Source organism: Entelurus aequoreus, linkage group LG02 (assembly GCF_033978785.1).
Source record: "Entelurus aequoreus isolate RoL-2023_Sb linkage group LG02, RoL_Eaeq_v1.1, whole genome shotgun sequence".
NCBI classification, from domain to species: Eukaryota; Metazoa; Chordata; class Actinopteri; order Syngnathiformes; family Syngnathidae; genus Entelurus; species Entelurus aequoreus.
The window spans coordinates 22,679,155-22,697,201 of record NC_084732.1 but is presented as its reverse complement, the minus strand read 5'-3'; the positions used below and the strand labels follow the sequence as shown (position 1 = coordinate 22,697,201).

The 18,047-nt window shown below is 38.5% G+C and overlaps 2 long non-coding RNA genes across 2 annotated transcripts in view; both read left to right on the top strand.

Annotated features, from left to right (window-relative positions):
* LOC133662795 (uncharacterized) overlaps positions 1 to 1,496 on the top strand; it is a 3,029-nt gene extending 1,533 nt beyond the window's left edge. The window contains exon 3 of the long non-coding RNA XR_009828164.1: positions 1 to 1,496. This exon is cut by the window's left edge and continues 282 nt beyond it. This is a non-coding gene — a long non-coding RNA (uncharacterized LOC133662795).
* The window catches only part of LOC133631555 (uncharacterized), a 114,709-nt gene that overhangs the window by 81,827 nt on the left and 14,835 nt on the right, over positions 1 to 18,047 (top strand). The gene's annotated exons all lie outside the window — the stretch shown is intronic.

Sequence of the window (18,047 nt, the reverse complement as noted above, 5' to 3'; positions counted from 1 at the left end):
AAAAAAATACTTATTTACAGTTATCCAGACTTACTCAATATCCACTTTTTTTCCAAACAAGTGATGGGATAAAAGAGTTAATTCTCCTTGCTCCATGACTTGACAAATGACCTGTGATATTATTTCAGTGAGGAGTCAATATGGCTGCCGGACTAAATGAATATTGATTGGTTATAATGAAGCCAGAGTGTGGATATGAGCTCTTTCAGGGGCCCCTGACGCAGCCAGCATCCACGATGATGCCTCACACACTGCGGCTCCCTTTAGAAATGATCGGTTCCAGAATTAACCTGTTGCCTTCAGAATGCCTTTAACAATACAGGCAGCATTTCAAGTAGTTTTAAAGTGGAAAAATAACTTAACCACTCTGTAACCGTACAGACGTAATCTAAAATAACTGGACTTTTGATGACAAAACTGAGGAAAAGATGGTCCAATTTCATGCATTGTTTTGTTTTAAGTGTAATGATACATTAACCTAACTAAATTCAACCAGGTTAAAATTAAAAAACATTTGAACATTAGCAAGTGTCACACAAGAGTTGTTCATTGACATTAAATGCAACTTAATTTTCAGACTTTTGTGTAAAAAAAATTAATTTTGATTTTATTAATGGAAAACCCCTTGAGATGCAGCATCAGTGACATTTAAAATTAACCCAATACAGTACAACACAGTACAATTTACACAACAAACAATTACAGACAATCATTAATTTTGCTCAGATACCTCACAGGTCACACAACTCTCTCAGAATGTAATATATTTACAATAGAATAACATATTATTGCAGTAAAATAAATATAATGTTATTCAATTCAATTCCAACCAAGAGCATACAGTTTTAAGACGAACAAAAAGAGACATTTTGAAGGGACCAATGGTTGATAAAGACCTCAGAGAGACAGAAAAGAAGTTACCCGCTGTCATAATACCGTTAAATGACATCAAATAATTCTACATTCATATTACCCTCGGAGAAAGCATACAGCACACGCAAAAATGTACACAAAAAGTTCTTGTTTAACACGTTGGGCTGTCATTCAAGTGTAAAAATAAGTTAACCGCTGTATAATAGGATGCATTAAAATAATACAATTGCTCACACTTGGCAAAGGCATTGTTTATTGGCAAGTTTCCTTTTGCACTTATTAAAAAAATGTGTCATTCAAGTGCAAATATAAGTTAAACAGTCTTTTTTTTTTTTTTTACACAAAATTTATTTTGCACGAGTGTAGTGTGCGGTAAAGGTGTTGCAACTTCATGCATCATATTTGTGTACATTCTTAACTCATACTTCATAGCTGAATGTGCCTAAGAGGTGAGTCTCACCACATACTACAGTAAATATTCACCAAAAAGAGCACCATTTGCATGATACGTCCCGCTTTATTATTATTGACTGTATCCATATTGTACTGAGCAGCCCAACATAGACTTTGCAGTACATTTCATTTCCTGTTGTATGGTATTAACTACACTTTTTTCATGTTATCACTGTGACATGTGTTCTGTAACTTTTCAGGCATATTTATTTTTTCTCATCGTTTTTGGTCGAAGCTTAAAATGTGCATCTTGTGGAACTTTTTCTGTGATTGCTGCCTGAATTTGAGGCAACGTTTTCAGAAAAGTTAACGTTTTGAGGTGTATTGTTTGTCAGTAACATTCAATCAACTAGTGATTTCATGAATTTGTTATCAATGTTTGTTTTTTTTGGTGTTCCTTTTGAAGTGTCCTTCAAATACGGTTCTGATGTTTTACTCGTTTTATACCACACAGACTTAAAAGTTGACACTAGATGGCAGTACAAGCACACATTCAGAGCTCTTAGATCAGTGGTCCCCAACCTTTTTGTAACTGCGGACCGGTCAACGCTCGGAAATTTGTCCCACGGACCGGGGGGGGGGGGGGGGGGGCGTTTTGTTTTTTTTATAAAAAAATACAATCATGTGTGCTTACGGACTGTATGCCTGCAGACTGTATTGATCTATATTGATATATAATGTAGGAACCAGAAATATTAAAAACAGAATGATTTAATAAAATACAATAAAATAAAAACATTTTTTTTAAATTTCTTGTGCGGCCCGGTACCAATCGATCCACGGACCGGTACTCGGCTGCGGCCCGGTCGTTAGGGACCACTGTCTTAGATTACTGTACGGATTTAATTGTTAAGTAATAGTAGTGCTCATAATTACAGGAAGAAATACCACCAAAGGCTTACTTACTGTTGCGCATATTTCACAGGAATAGGTTAAATATATAAGTGAACAATATCACAAAATTCTGGAGGGACTTATTCAGTAACTTTAGCATTGTGCTTTGTTATTCATTGTCTTCTTAAACCAGGGGTCCCCAAACTATGGCCTGTTGACCGGATCCAGCCCGCCAGCGCCCACAGTCAGGACATCCCAAGTAAAAAAAAAAAAAATTTAATTATTGTTTTATTTTTTTGTCCTGTTCAGCCGCTTAGGCAAATTATATTGTTGATGTGGATGCCCATATATTTGCTGTACTATTTATTCTACAAAAGAGAAGTGTTGGATGCATCTCTTGTTGTTTTACTTATATTTGACTTCATTACATGTTTGCATATATTTAATGGTGGGCGCAGCTGGACCGGAGCAGGAGGGGATGGACAGAATAAGAAAAAAAAAGAAAGAGGGGGTTGCATATACAAATACATATATTTATGTATGTATATATATCAATCCATTTTCTACCGCTTGTCCCTTTTGGGGTCGCGGGGGGTGCTGGAGCCTATCTCAGCTGCATTTGGGCGGAAGGCAGGGTACACCCTGCTCATATATATATATATATATATATATATATATATATATATATATATATATATATATATATATATATATATATATATATATATATATATATATATATATATATATATATATATATATATACATATATATATATATATATATATATATATATATATATATATACATATATATATATATATATATATATATATATATATATACACCCATATATACATATATATGTATATATACATTTATATTTATACATATTTATAATTATGTATACATACCGCAACCTTAAAAGGGACACGCGGTAGAAAATGGATGGATATATATATATATATATATATATATATATATATATATATATATATATATATATATATATATATATATATATATATATATATATATATATATATATATATATATATATATATATATATATATATATATATATACATACATTTACACACATATATATTATTTATACACACACACACACACACACACACACACACACACACACACACACACACACACACACACACACACACACACACACACACACACACACACACATATATACATATATATATGTACCTATATATATATATATATATATATAAATAGATAGCCTGGCCCCAAAATGATTTTAACCCAATGTGGCCCTATATGCAAATTATCTAAATCCTTTTGCTAAACATGCTTTTGGCGTGCAGGTAAAGGTGATACGATATGAAACACAAATCACAAACGACTAGCAGGGATGCTAAAAAGCTCCACGCCAAAGAAATTTTTGCGCAGCCTTTAATCCAATTGGAAAAACAGGAGCGAGTGTCGGCTCGGCCTGCCGGCTCTGTTGCATAATGGAAGTTGACGAGGTTGGTGATAGATCACAGCCCAGGTAATGTAAACACATTAATCCCTCAGGGTTCAAGGAGGGCGCCCCTCTTTCTCACTCTTCCTCGCTGTGTTCACCACCACCACCACCATCATCATCATCATCTTCCCCTAAATGTGTTATTAGAGCACAAACAAGAAGCAGCCTTAATCTGTCAACATGGCCTTTAATTGGACGAAGGAGAAACGGGATTGTGCCACATGCCTTGAGAAGGAAGCGATCCCACAAGAGGACCTAATTAAAAGTAGCTTTTAATAGGCTTGTAATGCAGACACTGATCTCTTGTTGCCTTTAAGAAGAGGGCGGACATGTGAGGGTCGCTTGGAAACGATACGCTAACATCACAGCCTCATGCTCAAGTCACGAGAACCCTTCGGCCTTCAGCTGTAGACGCCTCCCTTCTTCCATTTTTTTTTTGTTTAACCTTTTTGAACGTGCCTTGTTTCCTAGTTGCCATTTTTGCAACATGACTCCACAAGGGCTCTAAAGGAAAGAAGGGAAATTAAAGAAAACTGAGATCCGGAACATTGCAGTATCAATTTCAAATACATCGTAATTTGTCATAGCATTCACATAATTGTGCACAAAATGAATAATACGTTTATATGTACAACATTCATGAACTGATTAAAACTAATCAATAAACAAGATTACATTATACTCTACAAGCCAATAACAACAAACATGTGACCTAAGTTATTAAAACCTGGATATATAGTATAGCATGCATGATAATAATTAGGGATGTCCGATAATGTCGGCAGGCCGACATTATCGGCCGATAAATGCTTTAAAATGTAATATCGGAAATTATCGGTATCGGTTTCAAAATCATCAGTATCGGTTTCAAAAAGTAAAATGTATGACTTTTTAGAACGCCACTGTGTACACGGACGTAGGGAGAAGTACAGAGCGCCAATAAACCTTAAAGGCACTGCCTTTGCGTGCCGGCCAAGTCACATAATATATGCGGCTTTTACACACACACAAGTGAATGCAATGAATACTTGATCAACAGCCATACAGGTCACACTGAGGGTTACCGTATAAACAACTTTAACACTGTTACAAATATGCGCCACACTGTGAACCCACACCAAACAAGAATGACAAACACATTTCGGGAGAACATCCGCACCGTAACACAACATAAACACAACAGAACAAATACCCAGAACCCCTTGCAGCACTAACTCTGTCGGGACGCTACAATATACACCCCCCGTTACCACTCGGTAATTAAGAGTTGGACAATATCGGATCTTGGCAAAAAAGCCATTATCGGACATCTCTAATAATAATGCATAATAATATAACAGTTTTTTTTTTTTCACACACTGTACTCGAATAACATTTACTAAATCCGCCCTGGGATCGGTAGGTGGTGGGTTCAATCCCCGGCCGAGTCATACCAAAGACTATAAAAATGGGACCCATCACCTCCCTGCTTGGCACTCAGCATCTAGGGTTGGAATTGGGGGTTAAATCACCAAAATGATTCCCGAGCGCGGCCACCGCTGCTGTTCACTGCTCCCCTCACCTCCCAGGGGGTGGAACAAGGGGGATGGGTCAAATGCAGAGAGTAATTTCACCACACCCCGTGTGTGCTACTTTTTTTAAAATGTCTGTTGTATCAAGTTCGCATCTTAATGTTAAGCACTTGTGTATAAGGCATCCTAAACCGAGTCTGGGGCCTGATATGAAAAGTGTATTCATAGAACACAGTACAGACAATTACAAGAAGGAAAACATTAAAAAATAATTAAATCAAATAGTGGAAATACAATACTTTCAGTTGTCATATATGAAATTAAATAAGAGTGTTTTCAGCCTGGATTTGAACATTGCCAATCTTGAGGCCTGTGTCACATCTTCTAGAAAACTGTTCCATATTTTAGAAACGTAAAACTGAAACGCAGCCTCACCATGTTTGTTCCTGACTGTGGGCACCAGCAGGGGATCACTCCCTGAGGTTCTCAGGGTTCATATGTCTCTAACATGTCAGAGATGTACTACAATGAAAAGACTTGTACACAAGGAGAGCTGTTTTAAAGTAACAGGAAGCCAGTGACCTCAGCACTGGACTAATATTGTAATATTTCAAGATTCTAGTCAGGACTCGAGCAGCAGCATTCTGTATGTACTGCAGCTGCTTTACTTGTTTAGAGAGCCCAGTGAGAAGGCCATTACAGTAGTCTAACCTGCTGGAGACAAAGGTATGGATTAGTCTTTGTAAGTCTGATTTAGACATTATTTCTTTGATTTTGCCAATATTTTCTGGTGGTAAAACGCTGCTGATGTGATTGAATGCATGTGGCTGTTGAAGTTCAAGTCTGAGTCCAATATTACCTCATGATTTCTAACCTGATCATTAGGTTTCAGGGGCAGGGTCTCAGGGTGACTAATAATAGTTTCTGTGTGCCAAGGACATTAATTCTGGTTTTGATCAGTAGAATGCCTATTTAGGACCTTCGGACTACAGCGACAATCACACTTTTGCACATGCGCTAATCCTAAAGTGGCTTACAATTAAAAAATAATAATAATACATGCGTGCATTTTGTTCGCCGGTGCAGAATCCAGGTTATCACTGCCACGCTTTTATTTTGAAGATTAACTTGCACCGAACAGGAAGTCACTGCACGGGCAAGTTTTACAGCTGTGTAACTAGACAGCTACTGTATGTCACTGTTGTTGTTTCATACTGCTTAGATATTAAGATGAATAAAGTTAACAGTACTACAAATAGAGATGGGTACCAAATTCACTACTTTTTACTAGTACCAACCTGAACTCCTTCAGGATTGGTAGGCCTACCAATTGTTGATGCCTTGTTTGCACGTGACATCTCGTCCAGGTTGCAGTGGCTTAAGCACTTGGAATGCAAACAGGCGTGTTCATAGCAGACTGCCTCTATAGGTCATTTTGCAATTTTCCATGCCAACAAAGCAAACAGGCCTGATAAAAAAGGTCTCGACTTTTCAAGCTAGCTTGATGCTAATTAACATTGGATATGCCATATACTGTGATTGATTGAATGATTGAAACTTTTTTTAGTAGATTGCACAGTTCAATACATATTCCTTACAATTGACCACTAAATGGTAACACCCGAATACGTTTTTCAACTTGTTTAAATCAATTCGTGGTAGTTAATACTCATCAGTAGCATGTGCATGCTACTGATGAATATTAACAACTTTACATTGCGATTCCAACGCCTCCAGGATCGGTAATCAAAGCTATCAACTAAGATGCAAGTTACTTTCAAACAGCTGGCGTGTAATGAATACAATACTTACAGTGCATACACTTTATAGGACACAACAAAAGACAACAAGACTGGTACATTCATCTTCATGGAAAAAACAACTTCCTTTTTAGTTAAAAAAAATAACATATATTACCACATCAACACCCACAAAATACTGACTATTGGTACAGCCGAGTTCCGAAACAGATTCCGACATAGCAGGAATTGATACATTACAGTTAACATGTGTACCCATTCTTAACTACTGTAAATTCCAGACTATTAACTGCTACTTTTTTCCTACGCTTTGAACTTTGCGGCTTATAAAACGGTCTCCCTAATTTATGGATTTTCTTCGCTGACGGCCTTAATGCAAATAGTTTTCGAAAAAACCCAAGCATATACACTAAAAAGGTGGGTGATGGTTTTGTGCTATGGTGCCATCTTTTGGACGAGTTCTCTCACTGCAGGTGCTGCCGTGCTCTTTTGTTGAGGCTCTCTTTCAACTGGAAGTAGAAGTGCAGTTGCGTCTTCTAGCCGTCCATAGGGTTACTACTCATGTGAATTCTTCATCACTAAGCAACAATTGTAAGTTTTACAATATACCTAAAACTGTTTTTACTTACTAAACCGTCCCATGTGTGATGTTTGTAGATGTGTGTTTTCATGCATATTTGTACATGCTATCGTTATGTAATTAAGTTAGCATTAGCTAAAATACCAACACGTTAACAAGTGTCTGTGTTGGTATTATTAACTTACAATGGCATTCTTTTTGTATTGTTTCAGTTTCACAAATTCCTCAGTAAATTCACCCAGACGTCACAGTTACCGTATAAGGCACACTTAAAATCCTTTCATTTTCTTTAAAATTGACAGTGCGCCTTATAACCCGGTGCGCCTAATGTACGGCATAATTGTGGTTGTACCTACCGAAATCGAAGCAATTTATTTGGTACAGGGTGTAATGATAAGTGTGACCAGTAGATGGCAGTCATACATAAGAGATACATGTAGACTGCAATATGATGGCAGTAAACAACACCAAAACGTTAAATGTTCCATTGAGAATATAAGACATTACACACGGCGCTCAAAAATCTGTCAACATGTTTTTTTAGTACAACTTCGGTAAGCTATGAAGCCGCACCGCTTGATGGATTGTTGGCGCAATAAACATACGAGTATTATTATGGTGTGTATATAAGGACCACAAAATGGCAGACATATTACTTGGCATTTTGTTTCGCAATATTATGCAAAACCAGCTTTTCTTACCTTCTGGCACCTGCTGATGTGTATTTGGGATCTGCATAAGTCCTAAAAATGTGCGTACGTCCGCAATTGTAGTCCGTGCCGACACCGTAGTCATAAGCTTCTTCTTTTTCTCTACCTTCTTGTTATGGGACATTCATCCTCCGCTGTTGCCATTTCTAATATAAAGTAGCGTAAAGTTCTTACTTATATCTGTCAGTAGACTAGCTATCAAAGCGCTAAAAACTGTAGTGGGGTTTACATAATTCCCCCGCGGAACTTTAGTTATTAGAGGGTTCCTCTGGTCGGACGTTTTTTCACGGAGTTGATGTTGCATTATTGAGCCACGGATGAGGAGACGCTGCTCCGTTATTGATTTAAGTAAAGTCTGAATGTCATTAAAACAGTTAGCGCCATCTTTTGACACTTCTTCCACTCCCGTCCTTGCACGCTACACCGCTACAACAAAGACGGCGGGGAGAAGACGCTGCCGAAGGTGAGCCACGTAAATAAGACCGCCCACAAAACGGCGCAGAGACTGTCAGAAAGCGACTTGAAGATGATCTGTAAAACATAATCTATGCAACATTTTGACCAAAATACCACCATTACATGTAATGTGGACCACAAAATAGTGTTTTAAATTTAGAAATAAATCATATTATGACTCCTTTAATGCGCCCTATAATCCGGTGATGAAAAAAGACCTGAATAGACCCGCTCATCTGCAGTGCGCCTTATAATCCGGTGCGCCCTATGATCCGAAAAATACGGTATATTTGACCTCTTGGTAGAGAATGGTGTGAAAGAGCTCAAAATTGGCAAGTTTTGCACCTGAACTCTTTACATGGTAAAAGTCCTCACTCATGATGCTTAAAATCTCTGTTTGACCTGCAGCCCATTGGCACATTCTCACTTTGGCCCTTAGAGGCAAGAAGTTTGTGCACCCGTCATAGAAGCATGTTTTCCCTTTCAATTACGCTTGATTGCCCACTGGAACATAGGTCGTCCCCCGCCCTCAGTAATCCAATAAGATGCAGGCGTAGGTGTAGAAGTTCCAAGGTGCAGCATTGTTGTTCTCTTTGTTTTCGTCAGGGCACACTTTGATGCCCTATCCTCTTACCTTTTTCTTTTTTTGCTTTCGTCCCGCCAGCCATGTTTCATAAACATCCCCATGCAGCATTAGAAATTCAGATGTCCCCCCTCTCTGCATTCCGCACGTGCCCGTTCTCATCCTCCTCGGCCTCCCGCTGCTGACGTGTCGAGTTTCCTTTCCCATGCCGCTAATACGCTGAAACATCAGCAGTCTTCCATTGGATGTGTCATGTATCATCTCTGGCAACAACAATGCCAACATTTTCTTTTCCCTCTCTCAAGCACTCGTCTGCTTTGTGTTTTGCATGCAAAGAGCTTGCGTGCACGAAATAACAGAGGGAGGCCAGGTGTTCCATTTTGGAATTGTCTCCATGTGATTGATTATTATTAGCATTGAGTAGAGGGCGTTCTATGGTCTGCTTTTATAACGCCGCACAGGGGGGAATAAACCAAGCAGGTTTAATTGTCCTTGTAGTTAAATGATAAGCCCACATTTTAATTCATTAAACACGATAAACTCAGTCCAATGTGGGTCAAGGTATTATTAAATACATTTCACAAAAACGGTGGTGCACAGTCGGTGACTTCATGAATTGAATGTACCCTATTTTCCGGACCATAGGGTGCACCGGATTATAAGGAGCACTGCTGATGAATGGTCTATTTTTTTATATTTTTTTCATATATAAGGCGTACCAAATTATAGGGCGCATTAAAGGCCTACTGAAAGCCACTACTACCGACCACACAGTCTGATAGTTTATATATCAATGATACAATCTTAACATTGCAACACATGCCAATACGGCCGGGTTAACTTATAAAGTGCAATTTTAAAATTCCCGGGAAACTTCCGGTTCAAAGCGTCGCGGTATGATGACGTATGCGCGTGACGTCACGAGGTCAAGGGTAGTGTTTGGACCCTATGCAAATAGCTGTTTTCTTCGACAAAATTCCACAGTATTCTGGACATCTGTGTTGGTGAATATTTTGTAATTTGTTTAATGGACAATGGAGACTGCAAATAAGAAAGTTGTAGGTGCGATCGGTGTATTAGCGGCTGGCAGTAGCAACACCAACACCAGGAGGTTGTGTTGTGTTTTGAGCTGGAGAGCAGACGCACTACCATGAGTACAGCTTTGGCTTCCAAACATTTGATCGCTTGCCCGTACGTGCGTGTCGATATGTGCATGTCACGCACGTAACTTTGGGGAAATATATGTTTCTTGCCGACTCTGATGGCGGCCGGGGTGTCGTCGAAAGCTACAACGCCCGCCGCCGCCCCGTAGCTAACTTAGCTTCTATTTTTTTAGCTTTGCCAAGCTGAAAATTAATAACCGTGTATTTACATGTTCATGGTTTAATAGTATTGTTGATCTTCTGTCTAGCCTTCCAGTCAGGGTTTTTTTAATTTTGTTTATATCTGCATTTGAGACTGATGCTATCACGTTAGCTCCGTAGCTAACTTAGCTTCTATTTTTTTTAGCTTCGCCAAGCTGAAAATTAATAATCGTGTATTTACATGTTCATGGTTTAATAGTATTGTTGATCTTCTGTCTAGCCTTCCAGTCAGGGTTTTTTTTATTTTGTTTCTATCTGCATTTGAGACTGATGCTATCACGTTAGCTCCGTAGCTAACTTAGCCTCTATGTTTTTAGCTTCGCCAAGCTGAAAATGAATAACCGTGTATTTACATGTTCATGGTTTAATAGTATTGTTGATCTTCTGTCTAGCCTTCCAGTCAGGGTTTTTTAAAATTTTGTTTCTATCTGCATTTTGAGCCTGCTATCACGTTAGCTCTGTAGCTAACATAGCTTCTATTTTTTTTTAGCTTCGCCAAGCTGAAAGTTAATAACCGTGTATTTACATGTTCATTTTCAAGAGGATATAGTATCCGAGGTGGTTTAAAATACAAATCCGTGATCCACAATAGAGCCAGCTTGTACCTAAGTTACGGTCAGAGCGAAAAAAGATACACGCTGCACTGCACTCTAGTCCTTCACTCTAAAGTTCTTCATCCACGAATCTTTCATCCTCGCTCAAATTAATGGGGTAATCGTCGCTTTCTCGCTCCGAATGTCTCTCGCTCCATTGTAAACAACGGGGAATTGTGAGGAATCCTTAGTCTTGTGACGTCACGCTATACTTCCGGTACAGGCAAGGCTTTTTTTTATCAGCGAGCAAAAGTTGCGAAGTTTATCGTCGATTTTCTCTACTAAATCCTTTCAGCAAAAATATGGCAATATCGCGAAATGATCAAGTACGACACATAGAATGGATCTGCTATTCCCGTTTAAATTTAAAAAAATCATTTCAGTAGGCCTTTAAAGGAGTCATATTATAATTTTTTTCTAAATGTAAAACACTTTCTTGTGGTCTACATAACATGTAATGGTGGTTATTTGGTCAAAATGGTGCATAGATTATGTTTTACAGATCATCTTCTAGCCACTTTCTGACAGTCGCTTCAGGATGCGCCGTTTTGTGGGCGGTCTTATTTACGTGGCTCACCTTCGGCAGCGTCTTCTCCCCGTCATCTTTGTTGTAGCGGTGTAGCGTGCAAGGACAGGAGTGGAAGAAGTGTCAAAAGATGGAACTAACTGTTTTAATGACATTCGGACTTTACTCAACTCAATAACGGAGCAGCATCTCCTAATCCGGAAACAACAACACCGGAAATGTGTCCCGTGAAAAACCGTCCGACCGGAACTCTCTAAGACAGTGGTTCTTAACCTGGGTTTGATCGAACCCTAGGGGTTCGGTGAGTCGGGCTCAGGGGTTCGGCGGAGGTCAAGACACACCCGACTCATCGTGTAAATAAAAACTCCCTATCTGCGTATTACGGATACGGCAACAGCAGAAGTCAGACTGATTTGCAGGTGTGTAATATGTTGTGAGTTTATGCACTGTGTTGGTTTTGTTCTTTGAACAAGGTGATGTTCATGCACGGTTCATTTTGTGCACCAGTAATAAAACATGGTAACACTTTAGTATGGGGAACATATTCACCATTAATTAGTTTCTTATTAACATGCAAATAAGTAACATATTGGCTCTTAACTAGTCATTATTAAGTACTTATTAATGCATTATTCAGCATGGCCTTATTATAACCCTAACCCTCTAACCCTAACCAAATAACTCTAAATTAAGTCTTTGTTACTTAGAATATGTTCCCCTAGTGTCCAAAAAACTCTAAATTAAGTCTTTGTTACTTAGAGTATGTTCCCCATACTAAAGTGTTACCAAAAACATATAACTTTGTCTTGAATTTAAAAAAAAACATTTTATTTTTCACTAAAGAAAGGTTCGGTGAATGCGCATATGAAACTGGTGGGGTGCGGTACCGCCAACAAGGTTAAGAACCACTGCTCTAAGAACTAAAGTTCCTTGGGTGAATAATGTAAACTCACTACCCCGGTATGTGTTAGCGCTTTCATGGCGAGTTTACTGACAGATAAAGTAAGAACTTTACACTACTTTATATTAGAAATGGCAACAGCGGAGGATGAATGTCCCATAACAAGAAGATAGAGAAAAAGACGAAGCTTATCGACTACAGTGTCGGCACGGACTACAAAGGCGAAAGTGCGCAATTTTTCAGGATTTACACAGATCCCAAATACACACATCAGTAGGTACCAGAAGGTAAGAAAAGTTGCTTTTGCATAATATTGCGAAACAAAACTCCAGATCATATGTCTTACCTTATATACACACTATAATAATACTCGGATGTTTAATGCGCCGACAATCCATCAAGCGGTGCGGATTCATAGCTTACCAAAGTCGTACTAAAACATTTTGATAGATTAATGTAATGTAATGTTCTATATTTTCAATGGAACATGTCAAATGTTGGTGTTGTTTACTTGACACCCATCATAGTGCAGCCTACACTTATCTCTTATGTTTTACTGCCATATACTGGTCACACTTATCATTACACCATATACCAAATAAACTAGCTTCGAGGTCGGTAAGCAAAACCAAATTTATTCTTTACATTAGGCGCACCGGGTTTTGAGAAAAAAAATGATTTTAAGTGTGCCTTACAGTCCAGAAAATATGGTATATCCTGCTGAAAAAAAAAACCTGCCCTAGTTGTGCAAGTGACAGGAAACATGGTGCATGTCATGACAAAACCCACATAAACTGAATATGCAGCGAACCAATAAGAAATACACCCCAGCCCAAACAGTATTTCCTTACCTGCTCCTGGAATATCCAACCAGATGATGAAGTGTTGCATCTAACTCTGAATTTTGTCATTGGCAGCATCATGAAAGCCCGCGCACAAGAAAGAAGAAAAACAAATTGAGTCAGTCAGTACGTGTCCATGCACTAAATTAGTCGGATTTCTCAAATAGTTCAACTCTAAATAAGCGTCCATGGAAACACGGCAATCTGATCGTGTTCGGTTTTTGCAATGTCGGACTAACACACCTTGATTATGTGATTAAAAACCAGATCCCTGGAGTGGGTGTGTGCCGCCAGAGGTTACCCTTCATATGCACATGCGGAAACAACCATTCAATAAAAACATAGCAATACTTGTAATGAAGAGGACTCTGTTTATTTGCTTTACAAATCCAAAGATCGGGACATTTCTAAGTGCATCAACGGGAGAAAAAAAAAGAATCAGAGATTGATTTAAAAAGGTAGCTAAGGAAACTGAGAATCCCGAACAAAATACGAATGAGATAGACCAGTGGTTCTCAAATGGGGGTACTTGAAGGTATGCCAAGGGGTACATGAGATTTTTTTTTAAATATTCTAAAAATAGCAACAATTCAAAAATCCTTTATAAAACCTATCTTTTTTCCAAATAGTTCAAGAAAGACCACTACAAATGAGCAATATTTTGCACTGTTATACAATTTAATAAATCAGAAACTGATGACATAGTGCTGTATTTTACTTCTTTATCTCTTTTTTTCAACCAAAAATGCTTTGCTCTGATTAGGGGGTACTTGAATTAAAACAATTTTCACAGGGGTACATCACTGAAAAAAGGTTGAGAACCACTGAGATAAACAAGAAGCAGTTATATTACCACACTAATAATAAAGCCTACACAAACCTCTTCATGCTGGAATTGTGCACTACAAACTGATCAACAATAAGTCTGTATTGCACACAACTGGCAAGATAGTCCAGAACAATACCCACCTTCATCTGGAACAGTATCGGCTGGGACAACAACGGTCTTTTCCTTCGGATTTCAAACTCCTTACATCAATCCACAGATCATTATGAATGAACTCCCAGACATCCTAAAGTTTTGTTTCCATGCTTTGCTGTCCGAAAATTATTTCGAAAAGTCTCCCCAACCCACCGGTCTTTCTTTGCATCGGACCTACATCCGCTCCGAGACCTTCCTGGTAGTAGCATCATGTTCGTAGCACAATCTAAGATCACTTGATGCTGTCTGATATTTATTATCACTATAGCCATAGAGATGTAATATGTGTAATCTGTGCCAATATCATGTACAACAGAGCTGGTATGATGTCATAGGTTAACCGGAAAAGCAATACATTAATCCGCGATAAAAGGAAATAAGCGCCCTCCAGTGTACGGGAGGCACACGGCGTATGACCAACATTCTCAGTAGAGAGAGTGTATGGACACGGGGACTTCACCTATAGGTGTGAAAATACAAACCAAACCAAACTATTTAAGAAATCAAACTAAGTTAGTGCATGGAAACGTAGTGACTGTCGATTTGCAGCATCAACAACACTGACAGGGCAATAATTTTTGTTTTGTCTATAAATGTGAGCTGACTGCTTTACTGATAACAAATATAAACAACACTTTTGTTTTTGCTCCCATTTTTCATGATTTGAACTAAATGATCTTAAACTTTGACTAATTACCGGTACACAAAATACCTATTTCTCTCAAATCAATCAATCAAAGTTTATTCATACAGCCCTAAATCACAAGTGTCTCAAAGGGCTGCACAAGCCACATCAGATCCCACATCAGGGCAAGAAAAAACTCAACCCAATGGGATACAATGAGAAACCTTGGAGAGGAGCACAGATGTGGGACCCCTCCACATGCAAACGCACATATTCCAACCATTGAAATACTTTGTATAGTTCAAGACTTACGGTCATTTGAAAACATCACTGCACATCATAATGCTACAGTTCCCATCTTAAAGATCTACAAAAGTATTTGGGAATGTCCGGCGGGCCATATTGAAAAGCTTAACGGGCCACGTGCAGCCCCCGGGCCTTAATTTGCCCGGGTCTGCTCTAAAGTGTACTCCACTCTTTATGTTGACACATGCAACTTTTACAGCCCTGATGCAAATGCAATGGGGACATTCGGTGAAGGGAAGGCAAGCATGGCCCCATACAGGCTCCGAGCTCCAAACACTCTGCACACAAAACTATCACTAATCACTCCCAGAGCAGTGCGGCGTGTAATTACTCCGCCAAACGTTTTGCCTTTTCACAGCTTAGCACCGGGAGCCCTGACCCTGCGCTTCCTCGTCTTTCCTCACCACACTACATGTGGACATGTGGAAGGGAAGGACATACCTCCCACTACCCCCCCCCCCCCCCCACGTCCCCAACACACATTCCTCTTCCTTATTCCGAGCTGGGCAAGCTGAGCTCCTTGACAATATTTGGTGTCCGTTCATATGTTTTGTTTTACTCGTATTGGATTAAAAAAAGTCTTGCTCTTTATATGTCAACAGCATTTTTGTAAACATGACCTCAGTAACATTCCGTTTTGATTCCGTGTTTATTTTTATATCGTAAAAGTGATCTGCGAACGGCTTTGTACAAATACAAAACCCAAAACCAGTGAAGTTAGCACGTTGTGTAAATCGTAAATCGTAAATCGAAAGAGAATACAATGATTTGCAAATCCTTTTCAACTTATATTCAATTGAATAGACTGCAAAGACAAGATACTTAACGTTCGAACTGGTAAACTTTATTAGTGTATTAGTGCCCAAGGCATGGGTAACTTACACATCTGTGAAGGCACCATTAATGCTGAAAGGTACATACAGGTTTTGGAGCAACATATGTTGGCATTCAAGCAACGTTATCATGGACGCCCCTGCTTATTTCAGCAAGACAATGCTAAGCCATGTGTTACAACAGCGTGGCTTCATAGTAAAAGAGTGCATGTACTAGACTGGCCTGCCTGTAGTCCATACACTTCTCCCATTGAAAATGTGTGGCACAATATTAAGCGTAAAATACCACAACAGAGACTGTTGAATAACTTAAGCTGTACATCAAGCAAGAATGAAAAATAATTCTACCTGAAAAGTTTCAAAAATGTATATATTTTAACATAAACTGAGTGTTGTTAAAAGGAAAGGCCATGTAACACAGTGGTAAAAATGCCCCTGTGCCAACTGTTATGCAATGTGTTGCTGCCATTAAATTGTAAGTTAATGATTATTTGCAAAAAAAAAATTACGTTTCTCAATTTGAACATTAAATATTTTGTCTTTGCAGTCTATTCAATTGAATATAAGTTGAAAAGGATTTGCAAATCATTGTATTCTGTTTTTATTTACAATTAACACAACATGCCAACTTCACTGGTTTTGGGTTTTGTACATACATTTGTTTGAAATTCCATCTGTTCATTTGTTTGTCTTTCTGCTATCTTATTTTGAAAGAATCCACACTTCCGCTCATGCGTCACACAGTCACACCTAATTGTATGAGCCTCCTCCGTTATTGTGGTTGATTAAGGCAAGCTAGTAAAATTAGTTGCAAAGTAACAAATACGGGATCCCACTGATTATGCATGAAGGCACGTTTATTTTGGTGTGATAATACTCTAGTAATTGGTGTGATACTGTTAGAGTTGTAACTTTTTATTCATATAACATACCCCCGCCAGAGGTCTGCAGGACCACAAGCTGGGCTCTAAAAGGTTAGGGCAGGGGTCGGCAACCTGCGGCTCTCGAGCTGCATGCGACTATTTAGCGCTGCCCCAGTGGCTCCCTGGAGCTTTTTCAAAAATCTATGAAAATTAAAAAAAAGTTGGAAAAAATATAATTTTTGTTTTAATATTGTTTCTGTAAGAGAGCAACCATTACACAAACCTTCCTAGTTGTTAGAAATCCCACTGTTCATATTAAACATGCTTCACTGATGAGAGGATTTGGTGAGCGCCGTTTTGTCCTACTCATTTCGGCGGTCCTTGAACACACTGCAGTTTGTTTACATGTACAACTTTCCCCGACGCTGCCACAGAAAGGCCTGTTTTATGCCACTCAAAATAATCTTACTCATCATATGAAATATAACTTACTTCACCAATTATTATTTATTTATTCATTTTTATTGTGTTTACTTATGGAGTGTATTGTGAATAAATTGAGAACAGGAAGTGAACAAAAGTTTTAGCAACTGTTATGTAAAATAAAAGGGGTAGGATTAAATAAGCTCTGCTTCTTCCTACTCCTTTTTGAACATGTTGAAAAGAGAAACTGGAAATTGTGATGTATCATGTTGTATGCTTGCATGTTCGAAATAAACTCAACTCAACTCAACTCCTTCTGTGTCTCATTTTGTCCACCAAACGTTTTATGCTGTGTATATATGTGCATATTGCATCATTATGCCTCATTTGTAGGTACATTTGAGCTCATTTAATTTTCTTATATCCTCTGTGTATTTAATTTAAATTTGCATGTCTCATGACACATTATATGTATGTAATATTGGCTGCATTTCTGATAGTCGTCTGTGTGCCATGTTGTTA